A 12,349-nucleotide genomic window follows, 5' to 3' on the forward strand; every position below is an offset into this window, starting at 1 on the left:
GGCTACGGCCACATCACCCTGAATCTGTTCCATCTCGTCTGATCTTGGAGGCTAAGCAGGGTTGGGCCTGGTTAATGCCTGGATGGGAGACCGCCTGGGAATACCAGGTGTCGTAGGCTTCTTTTTTTTTTCAAATATAATTTTTTCTCCAAATAGGGGAAGACGGTCCCCAGAGTACATAATGCAACAGAGAAATACAGAGCAAAAAGCAGCTGAACAATACTTGATACAGGTATATTCGCAACTGTGAGTCTGCCTTCCATCAATCACAATGATTCGAGGCACTGATAAAGTACTGTACCAAGATCCAGGGTCACACAAACCCCAGGTCCCTCCGGCATAATCCATCCAGAGGGGGGTGTGGGGCCGTCATTCCCAATTTTCCACTCTTTCCAAAAGAGAGAGGGGGTGGAGGGGGTGAGAGATAGGGGAGGAAGGCAGAAAAGAGAAGGGTTGAAAGATCAGAAAAGGAGAAGAGGGGACGAGACACGATGGCAGCCACTGTCCAAGGGGCCAGTCAAGGAAAGCTCAGAGCACTAAGGCGATAGCAGGCGACATCCTTCCAGCGAGAATATAAAGGTATTCCAGATGTCTCAGGTTTGTTTAAAAAATTATTGTTTACCTTGTGATGTGAGGATCAAGTCCTCCATTTTTTTTAATGTCCTCTATTTTCCTAAGCCAGTGAGTAATGAAAGGGGGGGGAACATTTTTTCCAATAGAGAGGGATGCAGGATTTCGCCGCATTTATCACATGCCGCAAAAAAAAATTTTTGTACTTCTTAATGGGAATCTGTGAATGGTGCAAGAGAAAGAATGCAGCCTCTTCCTGGATGGAAAAGTCTGTGAATTTTTGTGTTATGCATCGGATCTCTGTCCAGAAGTCCACCAAGCTGGGGCAGGACCAAAAAATGTGCAGCAACGTGCCCTCTTCTTCTCCACTGTTATATTCTTAATATCTAAATTTTAATTGGCTTATTATACTTTATTCAGAATATAATATTTTTCATAATGTGTGAAAGGAATCTTTGAGTCAATTAATTTCTATGTTATGACTTGCGATAATTGAAGAAGTAAATATTTAAAACCTGTCAGGATTTTGATGAATATTGTATATTTTATATATATTTTCAAGGGCTATGTAAAGTGATATTGTTTATGTAAACTTATCTAGTTCATTATATATGTTTTTAGAAAGTCATTTTATGTGTAAGCGAGAAGGCATATGTAAGTCGAGACAATGTTTTTCCAGACTTTAAGTCTAAAATATTCCTTCTTCCTCACATCCTGTCATTAGAATGTGGAGCTGTGTTATCCTTAGCCCTCCCACCTCTGTAGAGGAGGAGTTGTCTTTTGTGGCGCGAAATTAGAGCTGTTAATATAATGGTAAAGTTGGGAGGAGGGCTCTCTCTTGAATTTTACACACAGAAGGACACATGTCTTGCACACAGGCTGCCAGCATACAAAGGGCTGCCATTTTAGGTTTGAAATAACCTTATATCTTCTATAAGAATCATTGTACTATTTTTGTAAGCATCCTTTTGTATTTAAATGTGTACAAATAAATACACATTTTTGAATTACGCTGACTCAGATCTAATTAAGGAAATTCGTCTCACAAGAATTGATTGATTTCAACATAAGACTTTGAAATATCGTAATTATTTCATATTTCATATTTCATATATTACAATTGGCGAATTCCAGCCAGTTCAATCATAAGTCGGAAGTTTTTTTTTTCCAAACTTCATCCTTTGATCAGAGGGGAATGAATTGATGAACAGAGATTAAACTTCGCAAAGATTGAAAAAGAACCTAGAAGAAAAATCGATCGATTGATTGTGAAAGACCGGAGAATTTCCAGGAAAAAACTGACGGGTTTTTTATTTGGTGAGTTGAAACGTAATTATGGAATTTGTAGCTGTTTTAGCTGATGAAAGTACATTAGAATTTAAAGGTTTATCGAAACAGGTCTCTGATGCTGTTTTATGGAAATTAATGTATGATCAATGCTTTCAGGCAAATGCTGACATTGAGAAGGATAGATTCTCATTAGTTAAAACAAAGAAAAAAGTACGTAATATAATGAAACTTGTTAAAAGTTATAATGATATGGTATTTGATATGCCAGGAAAACAAAGTCAAAGTGTAACTGAAAATGTACTTTTTGAATCTAGTTGTTCAAATTGTGAGACTTTTTGTACATATATTGAAAATTTAGAGAATGAAATAGAAATTGCAGCAAAACAGGAGAAGAAATATACTGAACAATTATTGACTGAAAAAATTGAATTGGAACATAGAATTGATGCATTATTGCAATCTCTGAAAGAAAATGAAAATCAAATAGGTTTTTTGGAAAGCTGTGTGCATGGAAATGTTTTAAATTTGTTTAAGACCCAGTTATTACAAGCTGAGATTTCTGCACATGTTCAGTGCTCAAGGATGGAGGATGATGAACATATGACTAAGGCAGATGTGAACGTCATATCCTGTAAAGAGTCAAATGTTAATATTTCCTCAGACAATGAGAGTGGGAAGTCAGTTGACTTAAATAATACTGATAGTAAGCAGAAATGTAGATTTTCATCGCCATATGCTCAGAGGAAAGTCTATAAAAAGTTGAATAATAATAATACACAAAAGAGGTTGTATTATCCGAAAATTTTGCCCAGGCGTCAAGAGGTTTATTCTGTACGTTGGCACAGTAATCTGAGGTATAGAGGTCATAATAAGCAAATTCATTTTTCTTCTAAGACCCAAAGACAAAGATTACAAACTGAAAATAGTTCATTAAGACAGGAAAGGTTTAATTATGTAGCATATAACACTCTGAAAACAGTCAGCAGTCCTTAAATTAACTGCAGATATGGTAAGAATTTTCTGGTTGACGTTTAATGGCTATGAATAAGGATTGATATGAGTTTAAAAAGATTTGGTTTTGACGTTTGGAATATTATTGAGGATTTTGATATAATTTTAATATTTTTCAAGGATAATCTATTGGATTATTATTTTTTATCAATGTTTCATTGTCATGAGTATTAAGTTTTTATTTTTGTTTTGTTCTGGCTGAACATTGAAAGGACTTGAAAAAAATGGTTTTAAGAATAGTTGTGTATTCAGTAACTGAAGACCTTTCAGCATGGTACTCAATTAGCAATTGAATGAATAGACAACAAGGAGAGACAGAGAAAAGTGATGAGCTTGTATTTGTTGAGTTAAACCGCATTGAGTATTGACAAGGAAGAGAAGTAAGGTTCACTAATGATTTAGAGTGATAGTTCATATGTTGTATGTTATCTATGTAGAGGTTTTGTGGATTCATCCAATAAGACTCTTGTGCAGAAAGAGACATTAGAAGTAGTTTTTGACCTTGCAGAGAGTAATTCTTTTGCATATGTTATTGTAAAAATTCCATCACATAAAAAGATAGTGAGTTATCTGTAGGTAACAGAACAGCAGAATTCATTGGCAAAGGAAGCAGCTTTTGCATGGAGAGTTAGTAATTCAACCTGGAATGGTATCTATTAATGTTGTGAAAAAATGGACACACAGATTCCTTTAATTTCAGAGGGAAAAAAGGTCACAATCTTTTTTATCCTCATAGGGTGCCACAGAGTTATTATTTGGGTCATTAGACCATAAGTTTGTGTCATGACAAAAAAGGATTTTCGTGTTTTTATATAAATCACAACACCTTCAGGTGGGATTCACTAATGATGATGCTTTAACTATTGTTTAGAGGTTGAATAATCATGTTTTTCTAGTTTGGGATATATCAGCAAACTTCAGTTGTGACAGAGGATGTGTAATATCAGGGAATAAAAACAGAGATTTCATGTATGATAACATTCACAGTTTGTAGGTATTATTGTGAGGATGTATCAGATAATTAAATCTAGGATTGATAAAGGTTGTTGGACAAAGGAAATATTTGGGTTGATGTTGTTCCAGTTATTTTTAATGGATGTAAGAAGCACAATTTCTGATGCTACAAAGTATTCTCCTTTTGAGTTTAAAAGAAAAAGTAAAATGGCGTTTGTATCGCCTCGTGGAGTCATAATTGGTTGAAGAAGAGATACAAAATGGTTTCTCTAAAAATTTTCAGTTGAGAAAATAAAATGGAGTTTGTGTTGCCTCGTGGAGTAAGAAGGTATACAAAATGGTTCCTCCTCATATTTCTAAGTTTGAAAAAGAAAGTTAATTCATGATAAAAAGTGTCTTTGTTAGTTAAAAATATAAGTTTTTATATTACAATGTTTCTTGATTAAGAGATTAAGAAATAATTTGTATATATATTGATAAGGTAAAAAGGTTTGTGTATGTTTAAAATGATTTTTTACAAAGGGTTATTCATAGCAACCCTTAGGAATTTAGAATGAGACACCCATTGTTTTAGAAAGGTGGGAGGGAAAATACTCATTCTGTGGAACAATATAGCCCAGCTGAACTTTTAAGCTAGTCTTAAAAAGAAAAAAGGTGGGAGTTGGTGTTTAGGAGTAGAATTTTGTAACAAGAGAGGAGACAGTCAATTACTGGAGGGCATACATTCCAGGGAGATTTTTTCTCCAGCACACACAAGACACATATATATCATGAAGGATTGTTATTAAATCCACGCACATATCGGATTTAATCTTAAGAATAATCTATTTTTTGATATTTTACAATTGATATTGTTTTTTGTAACATTGTGTTATTTTGTTGTTAAACCAAAATTATCTTTTGTATAAGATAAGTGGTCTATTAAGTAGACCAGGAACAGAAAGGTTTATTTAAGATAAAATTAGATATTGTTGACACAAGTCTAACACAGAAAAGATAAAAGATGATTAAAGAATTGTTACATGTGAGGCCACACCCAGAGATGGTGACACATCACAGAGTTTCAGGAGTTGAAACATGGAAAAGTAATTGGGAAAGTCTATGGACATTTTGGGATGTTCAAGGGGTACAAATACTTTCTCAGTTCAGTGATACAAGTATGCAGAAAGAAAAATGTGGGTATAACAAATTTTATATTCCAAGATAATGATGCTGCCTTTATTTTTTCAGGAATTAAAAATAAAAATCGAACCTGAAGAAAATGCGTATTCCAAAAGAAAAAGATGTCAGCACAACAAATGAAAAGTTTTAAAGAGAGAAAGTGTATCATCACTACAGGATGCATCTTTTCCCTAGTGACAATTCTATTTGTGATAAGATATATCAAGAACTGCTCAAGTTATATAAAGACTAACAGGAATGAAGAAGTACACAACAAAGATCATATGTTATTTAGAAATAAGAGAGATGTAGACACAGATCTCTTTACAGATGAACAAAAAGATAATAATGCTGAGATCATTACAAAGGACAAAAATGATATTGATATTAATGCTCATGATAAAAACCATGATTTTAGATATGTTGATATAAATACAGCAGAAGATTTGTATGGATATATTTGTATTAGTCAAGGGTATGATTGTTGTTTGCAATTGTATTTCATTCACAGCAATAATATTGACATCAAAGTTAAAATAGAATCCAAAACAAATTTTGTTAAAATGCAGGGATCTTATAGACTAAATAACAAAATCGGAACTTTTGAATGTAATATATTGTTGAGGAGTTCCTGGTCTATATTTTTAAAGGGTAATGAGTCAACAATTTGGTCTGGAGATGTTACTAATATTATGACAAGATCTGGGAAAATACTTTATTCCTTTGATCAATTTTATTATCTTTTTCAAAGTTTTGTAAAGATATTAAATCCAAAATATTTAAACATCATTGGAGATGAAAAAGGAGACGTTGTAAGAACATGGGATTTTAAAGTAACAAGAAAATTTACTGAAATAAGGGTCAAAATCGATATCCTTATAGTTGATAAGATTGTTCCAGAAATTAATATTTTCCCACAATCTTTGAAAATTATGGAAGATAAAGATAATTTGCATTTGATATGTGATACAAAAATATCTTTACCTCAAAATTCATTGTTGACTTGGAAAAGGAATGATGAGTTTTTGGGTAGTTTTCTTTATAGTTCTACTATCATAATTCATAAAGGAATTTTTGGTAGTGTGAATTGGATCAATGATACATTTGTTTATCAACAAATGAGAGTATCTTTGAATGATACTGGTATATATGAATGTTGCATATCAATAGAAAATTATCCGGTGAAATGTGCAAAGGCAAGTGTTATTGTTATGTCTCCAAGGAAAACTCCATGTGTCAATAAGAAAAGTTTCTCTGCAAGTCCTTTTCAGATTAACCATTTCCAATCCAGAACTCTTTTGAGAGAGGGAAAGTTTGTCATTGTTTTGTGGAACTTTAATGTTTCAGAATGGAAAATTTCTACAAGGTTTCCACAATGTCAAGGACATCTGGTTAATATGGAATTGGGTATTGAGAGATGGTTTGGAATTAATAATAGAAATTATAACAGGAATAAGCGTGGTATTGTTGAAGGTATTTTAGGAGGGATTGGCACAATCGGGAGTATAACAAATAGTATGGATATTAGTACTTTAAAGTCTGATCTAGAAACCGCTGGTTTAGTGGGAAGTAATGGTATTAAAATACAAAGACATTTAAATCAGATTTTAGAAAATATGGTAATTAAAACTGCTAATATAATGGGTCCATCTATTTTACATCTTCAAAATATTACTCTTGATCTGATGAGAAGTGAACAACATTCTCATATAGCCAGAGCATGCTTAGAGATTCAAACGGAATATTCCACTAATTTTAAAATAATTGCGCAAGCATTTCAGAGTGGAATAACTCCTCTTGGCATTTTACAGTATTTGCCCAAAGAATATTTATATGCGATAAATCATACAGATTTATGGGTAAATAAATGGATAGGATGCAAGCAGGACATATGTTATAGTTCTTCTATGATTCCAATAGCCGGAAAAGAACAAATTTTGGTTCCAATCACTGTTTTGGGATTACCTGTCAGTAATACACAATTATTATACTATAAATTACAGTATACAGATTTTGTATTTAACAATGAAAATTCTGAATTAGAACAATTAGATTTGTCATCATGTTTACAATTCCAGTCTAAAATTATATGTTTACCTAATCAAGATAAAAGCATATTTCATTCTTGTTATCATAATCACACATTATGTTCAGCAAGAATTGAAAATAAAATTAATTCTGAATTAGTTACTCGTGTAGATAAAAAGAAGGTTTGTTTTCAAATTATGTCAGATACAGAAAGGGTTAAAACTTTTTTCTCTTCTTGTACAAATACAGAAAACCTAAATCAAGGGTTGTATTGTATAGAAGGAGATATTGTTGCAATAAGTATTGATGGGTTGAGAACAAATTTAACAAATATGTTTATGAAAAATATTAGCGCTCTACCTACACAGTATAATATTTCCCAAATAGATGAATTTCCATGGGAAAAATGGGCAAATATAATTCAAAAGGATCAAGGTTTATTAATAGCTTTGGCTAAGGAATTGCAGAATGCAGAAGTATTGTTTAAACATGAACAAGGTAATTTGCAAGAAATATCACATCAATGGTCAGAATTTTCAGGAAGTAATTGGTGGAAAAGATTTAGTAATAGTGTATCCATGTGGGGAAAAACTTCGATAACTTCAGCAGCAGGAAATATTTTATCACATCCTATTGTAATTATTTTTATTATTATCATGTTATTCCTTATATTCCAGTTATGTTTAATGTTTAGAATGAAAAAATTATATAATCGAATTAGAAGTGATATTAAGAAAGGAGATGATTTGTTACAAAGTAAATTAAAGAGGAAAATTAGGTTTTGAAGGTATGAATTCAGTTTTGCATGACAAAACATTTGGAGTTATTGAATCAAAGTTTGTTTGAATGTGACATGAATGATGATGGATGAATTTTTAATCTGAAAAATATGATTGGTATTCATATTTCAGAGGGGAATGTTATATTCTTAATATCTAAATTTTAATTGGCTTATTATACTTTATTCAGAATATAATATTTTTCATAATGTGTGAAAGGAATCTTTGAGTCAATTAATTTCTATGTTATGACTTGCGATAATTGAAGAAGTAAATATTTAAAACCTGTCAGGATTTTGATGAATATTGTATATTTTATATATATTTTCAAGGGCTATGTAAAGTGATATTGTTTATGTAAACTTATCTAGTTCATTATATATGTTTTTAGAAAGTCATTTTATGTGTAAGCGAGAAGGCATATGTAAGTCGAGACAATGTTTTTCCAGACTTTAAGTCTAAAATATTCCTTCTTCCTCACATCCTGTCATTAGAATGTGGAGCTGTGTTATCCTTAGCCCTCCCACCTCTGTAGAGGAGGAGTTGTCTTTTGTGGCGCGAAATTAGAGCTGTTAATATAATGGTAAAGTTGGGAGGAGGGCTCTCTCTTGAATTTTACACACAGAAGGACACATGTCTTGCACACAGGCTGCCAGCATACAAAGGGCTGCCATTTTAGGTTTGAAATAACCTTATATCTTCTATAAGAATCATTGTACTATTTTTGTAAGCATCCTTTTGTATTTAAATGTGTACAAATAAATACACATTTTTGAATTACGCTGACTCAGATCTAATTAAGGAAATTCGTCTCACAAGAATTGATTGATTTCAACATAAGACTTTGAAATATCGTAATTATTTCATATTTCATATTTCATATATTACATCCACACCTCCAGCATATGTTCGAGGAAGAGGGGAAACATTTCTGCAGCTTTGATAGTGTCAAATACCACCTGGTGAGAAGTTTAAAATTTGTCTCCTGTATCTTCGTGCACAGCGACATTTTGAGAGCCAAAGTGATAATGCGTTGTCTCTGTGCTGGGGAAAATGAGCAATTAAGGTCCTTTTCCCAGTTGGACAGACAGGTTAAGTGTGGGTAATCTGTTTGAGAGAGAATGTGGGCCAAAGGGCCTTCGCTCCTGCATAGAGTCTCAAACTCCGTCTGAGGGCGGGCGAACGTTTGAGGATTGGGGATGGAATGGAGAAAATTATGTCGTTGCGATGCTCTCCAAAAAGGCAGTTGGAAAAGCCCTGTCGGATCTGTTAGGGTTGAGAAAGAAGGCCATTTTCCATCAATGACGAATTTAGACGCATTGTCAAGGTTGGAATTTCTAAGTGGGTCCCCAGTTCAAAGGTTGGATGGCCACGTATAGGGAATAGGGGGGAAGTAAAAGACGTGAGTGTGTTTTGGGTAGCGATCAGGTGACTGACTTTCAAATAAGCCCCTATAGTGGGATGTGACATAAATTCTGTGGGTAAATACTTATAGCACCACATGGCGCTTCTTAGCGGAATTCGGGAGTGAGCTTAGAAAGTTTGTTTCGATTCCAGTCCAATACATGCCCCAGATGGGAGGCCAGGTAGTAGCATCGCAAGTCAGGGAGAACCAACCCTCCCTGTTGTTTAGACAATGTCAGCTGTGACCGCTTAAGTCTGGGATTTTTGTGGGCCCAGTTAAATTGAGTGAGCAAGGATTGAGCTTGCTTAAAAAACAGGACTGCAATCTGGATCGGGAGAGCTTTGAAAAGATAAGTAAATTTAGGGAGTATGTTCATTTTAATGAGATTGCATCTCCTGAACCAGGAATGGAGGCCAGAATGCCACCCGTGAAGCAAACTGCGGATCTTAGTGACAAGGGGTGGGGGGAAGTTCAACATAAACGTACGCGCGATGTCCGGTGGAATGTAAGTACCTAAGTACTTAAGGGCTGTATGGGTCCATTTAAATCGAAAATTGGACTGCAAGTCTATTAACGTTTGCGGGGGGACTGCAAACCCCATGGCCTTTGATTTCAAGAAGTATCCCGTATATCTGGAATTCCCGAAGGAGATTTGGCAAGGAAACTCTGGGATTCGTCAGCGAGAACAGCATGTCATCCGCGTAGGCAGATATCTTGCACTCAATAGTACCCATTTGGAGTCCCGTTATGTCTGAGTTTTGTCGAATTGTGGAGAGAAAGGGTTCCAATGACAGTGCGAATAATAGGGGCGACCGGGGGCCACCCTGTCTGGTCCCATTCCCGATGTCAAGGGGAGATGAGAGAACCCCATTCGCTTTGACTTGAGCTGAAGGGCGTGAGTATATCTTACTTATCCATGCCAGCATCCGTTCACTCAGACCTATATGGCGAAGGACCGAGAACATTAATGTCCATTTGACCCGATCAAAAGCCTTCTCGGCATCAGTACTCATGAAAAGACAAGGGGTCCCAGATGACTTTGCTTTATGGATCAGGGTAAGCACCTTAATGGTGTTGTCCCTATCTTCCCTGGTGGGAATAAAACCTAACTGGTCAATATGTATAAGGGACTGCAAGTGATGTGCCAATCACGTGGCGAGGATTTTAGAGAATAGTTTTAGGACCGAATTTAGGAGGGAAATGGGTCTGTAGCTCCCACATAGGCCCGGGTCTTTGCCCTCCTTAGGTATCAACGAGATGTGGGCTCTAAGGGTATCCTCAGGAAAATCCCCATTCGAGCTCAGAGTATTAAATAAATTCACCAAGCGCGGGCCGAGAATAGGGAGGAAGGTCTTAAAGTATTGTGCGGTATATCCGTCAGGGCCCGGAGCCTTACCCACCTTCGGAGGTCCCACGGCCGTCTGGACTTCTTCCAGTGTGATCGGGTCCTCCAAGTACTCCCGTGATTCCGATGAGAGGGTTGGTAGACCAGAACCGGTTACATATCTGTCTATATTGTCCTGTCCAGACCCTGAATCGGGCAGGTTGTAGAGATCAGAGTAACATTTTTCAAAGACTTCGGCTATTTGGGTTGGGGTAGAGGCCCTCTGGCCATTCTCATCTATCAACTGTGGTATGTAAGAGCCAGATTTCAACTCCTTTACCGACCTGGCCAAGATTTTTCCGCATTTGTCCCCTGACTCCTACGTCAGTTTACAACAAAACTGGAGTGCCGCTTTCGCTTTATAATGGAGTAGGTCAGCAATATGGGTACGGAGTGTCCCCAATTCAATCTCTAAGGTCCGTGAGGGGGTATGTTTATGTTTCGCTTCCACAGAGGCAAGTTCACGAAACAGATTAGCAAGCTGTTCCTTCCGTGTTCGTTTGATGCGCGCCCCGTGCCTGATAAGTACCCTGCGGAGTACTGACTTGTGAGCCTCCCAAATTATCCCCGGGTCACAGTCCTGCGTTTAGTTTTCTTGGAAATAAAGGTCCAATTCCCTGGTCACATCTGCTAAAACTTCCGGTATCTGGAGGAGGCTCTCATTAAGGTGCCAGAATAGAGACCTAGGTGAGGGGTTCCTAGAGAGGGTGTAGGTAAGGGCTACAGGAGCGTGGTCGGACCAAGTAATATGGCCGATGGAGGAAGAGCTCACCAAGTGCAGTTGGTCATGTGGAATCAAGAAGAAGTCTATCCTCAAGTATGATTTGTGAGGGGAAGAGCAAAAAGAGTAGTCCCTTTCCCCAGAGTGTTGCAGACGCCAGACATCAACTAATTGGTCATTCAGTAAACACTTAGTAATCCGATTTCTAGAGGAAATGAGGAGCGAGGAGCAAGAGGCAGAAGTGTCAACCGATGGCGAAAGGGGACATTAAAATCCCCACCTAATATCAACTGGCCCTCCCGAAAGTCACATAATCTGTGCAGGGTAGTTCTGAGGAACGTGTCTTGGTGATCATTGGGAGCGTACACAGTGGCAAATGTAAAAAGGCGCTCTCCAATGTGGCCCCTAAGAAAAAGATATCGGCCCCCAGGGTCCACCAGAGAATCCTGGAGAACCCAGGGGAGCCTGCTAGAGATCAGAATGGAGACTCCCTTGGTCTTAGAGGAGGGGTTAGTAGAATGGTAGACCTTAGGGAAGAATCTCGACCATAGAAAGGGGAGGCTAGTATTTTTAAAATGTGTTTCTTGTATAAAGGCCACATCAGTACAGGAAGTCTTCAGTTCTCACAGGAGGATCCACCGTTTTTCAGGGGAGTTCAGTCCCTTAACGTTTAGAGAGGTGACCTTGACTGAGTCTGCCATCGCTCCTCGGGGAGGGGGACGTCAGAGAAAAGCAAAGAAAGTTGAACCAAGGTAGGTTTTGGGTAGGTAATGCATGGCGGGAACTAAGGGGGAGAAAGGAAGGGCAAATGGAAGGAAAGGTAAAGGGAAAAAGAGGCCGGGCACCTCAACCCCAGGGGGAGAGGGAAATTAAGGGTTGTCCGCACTCAACAGTACAGGAAGGGTATACTAAAACAGCACAATTATGCTATAGCGCTTACCAGATGTACACTGGGTTTAAAGCGCTGTCCTACTTGGGTTGGTGGGTAGACAGGTCAGAGAGGGAGCCCCCGAATCCTAGTCCCCCCAGTCCCGGCAGTGGTAAAT

General features: G+C 36.9%; 1 long non-coding RNA gene and 1 pseudogene across 1 annotated transcript; both read left to right on the plus strand.

The window, feature by feature from the left end:
- LOC143948034 (5S ribosomal RNA) lies at nt 1-119 on the plus strand (annotated as a pseudogene).
- Nucleotides 120-945: 826 nt separating this feature from the next.
- Nucleotides 946-8,573, plus strand: LOC143934038 (uncharacterized). The gene is made up of 2 exons (XR_013263196.1): nt 946-1,887; nt 5,056-8,573. It is a non-coding gene; the product is annotated as an uncharacterized LOC143934038 (long non-coding RNA).
- The last annotated feature ends 3,776 nt before the right edge of the window (nt 8,574-12,349 follow it).

The sequence above is a fragment of the Lithobates pipiens genome, unplaced genomic scaffold (assembly GCF_037356315.1).
Source record: "Lithobates pipiens isolate NorthernLeopardFrog02 unplaced genomic scaffold, aLitPip1_a1.2 Scaffold_10, whole genome shotgun sequence".
Classification (NCBI taxonomy): domain Eukaryota; kingdom Metazoa; phylum Chordata; class Amphibia; order Anura; family Ranidae; genus Lithobates; species Lithobates pipiens.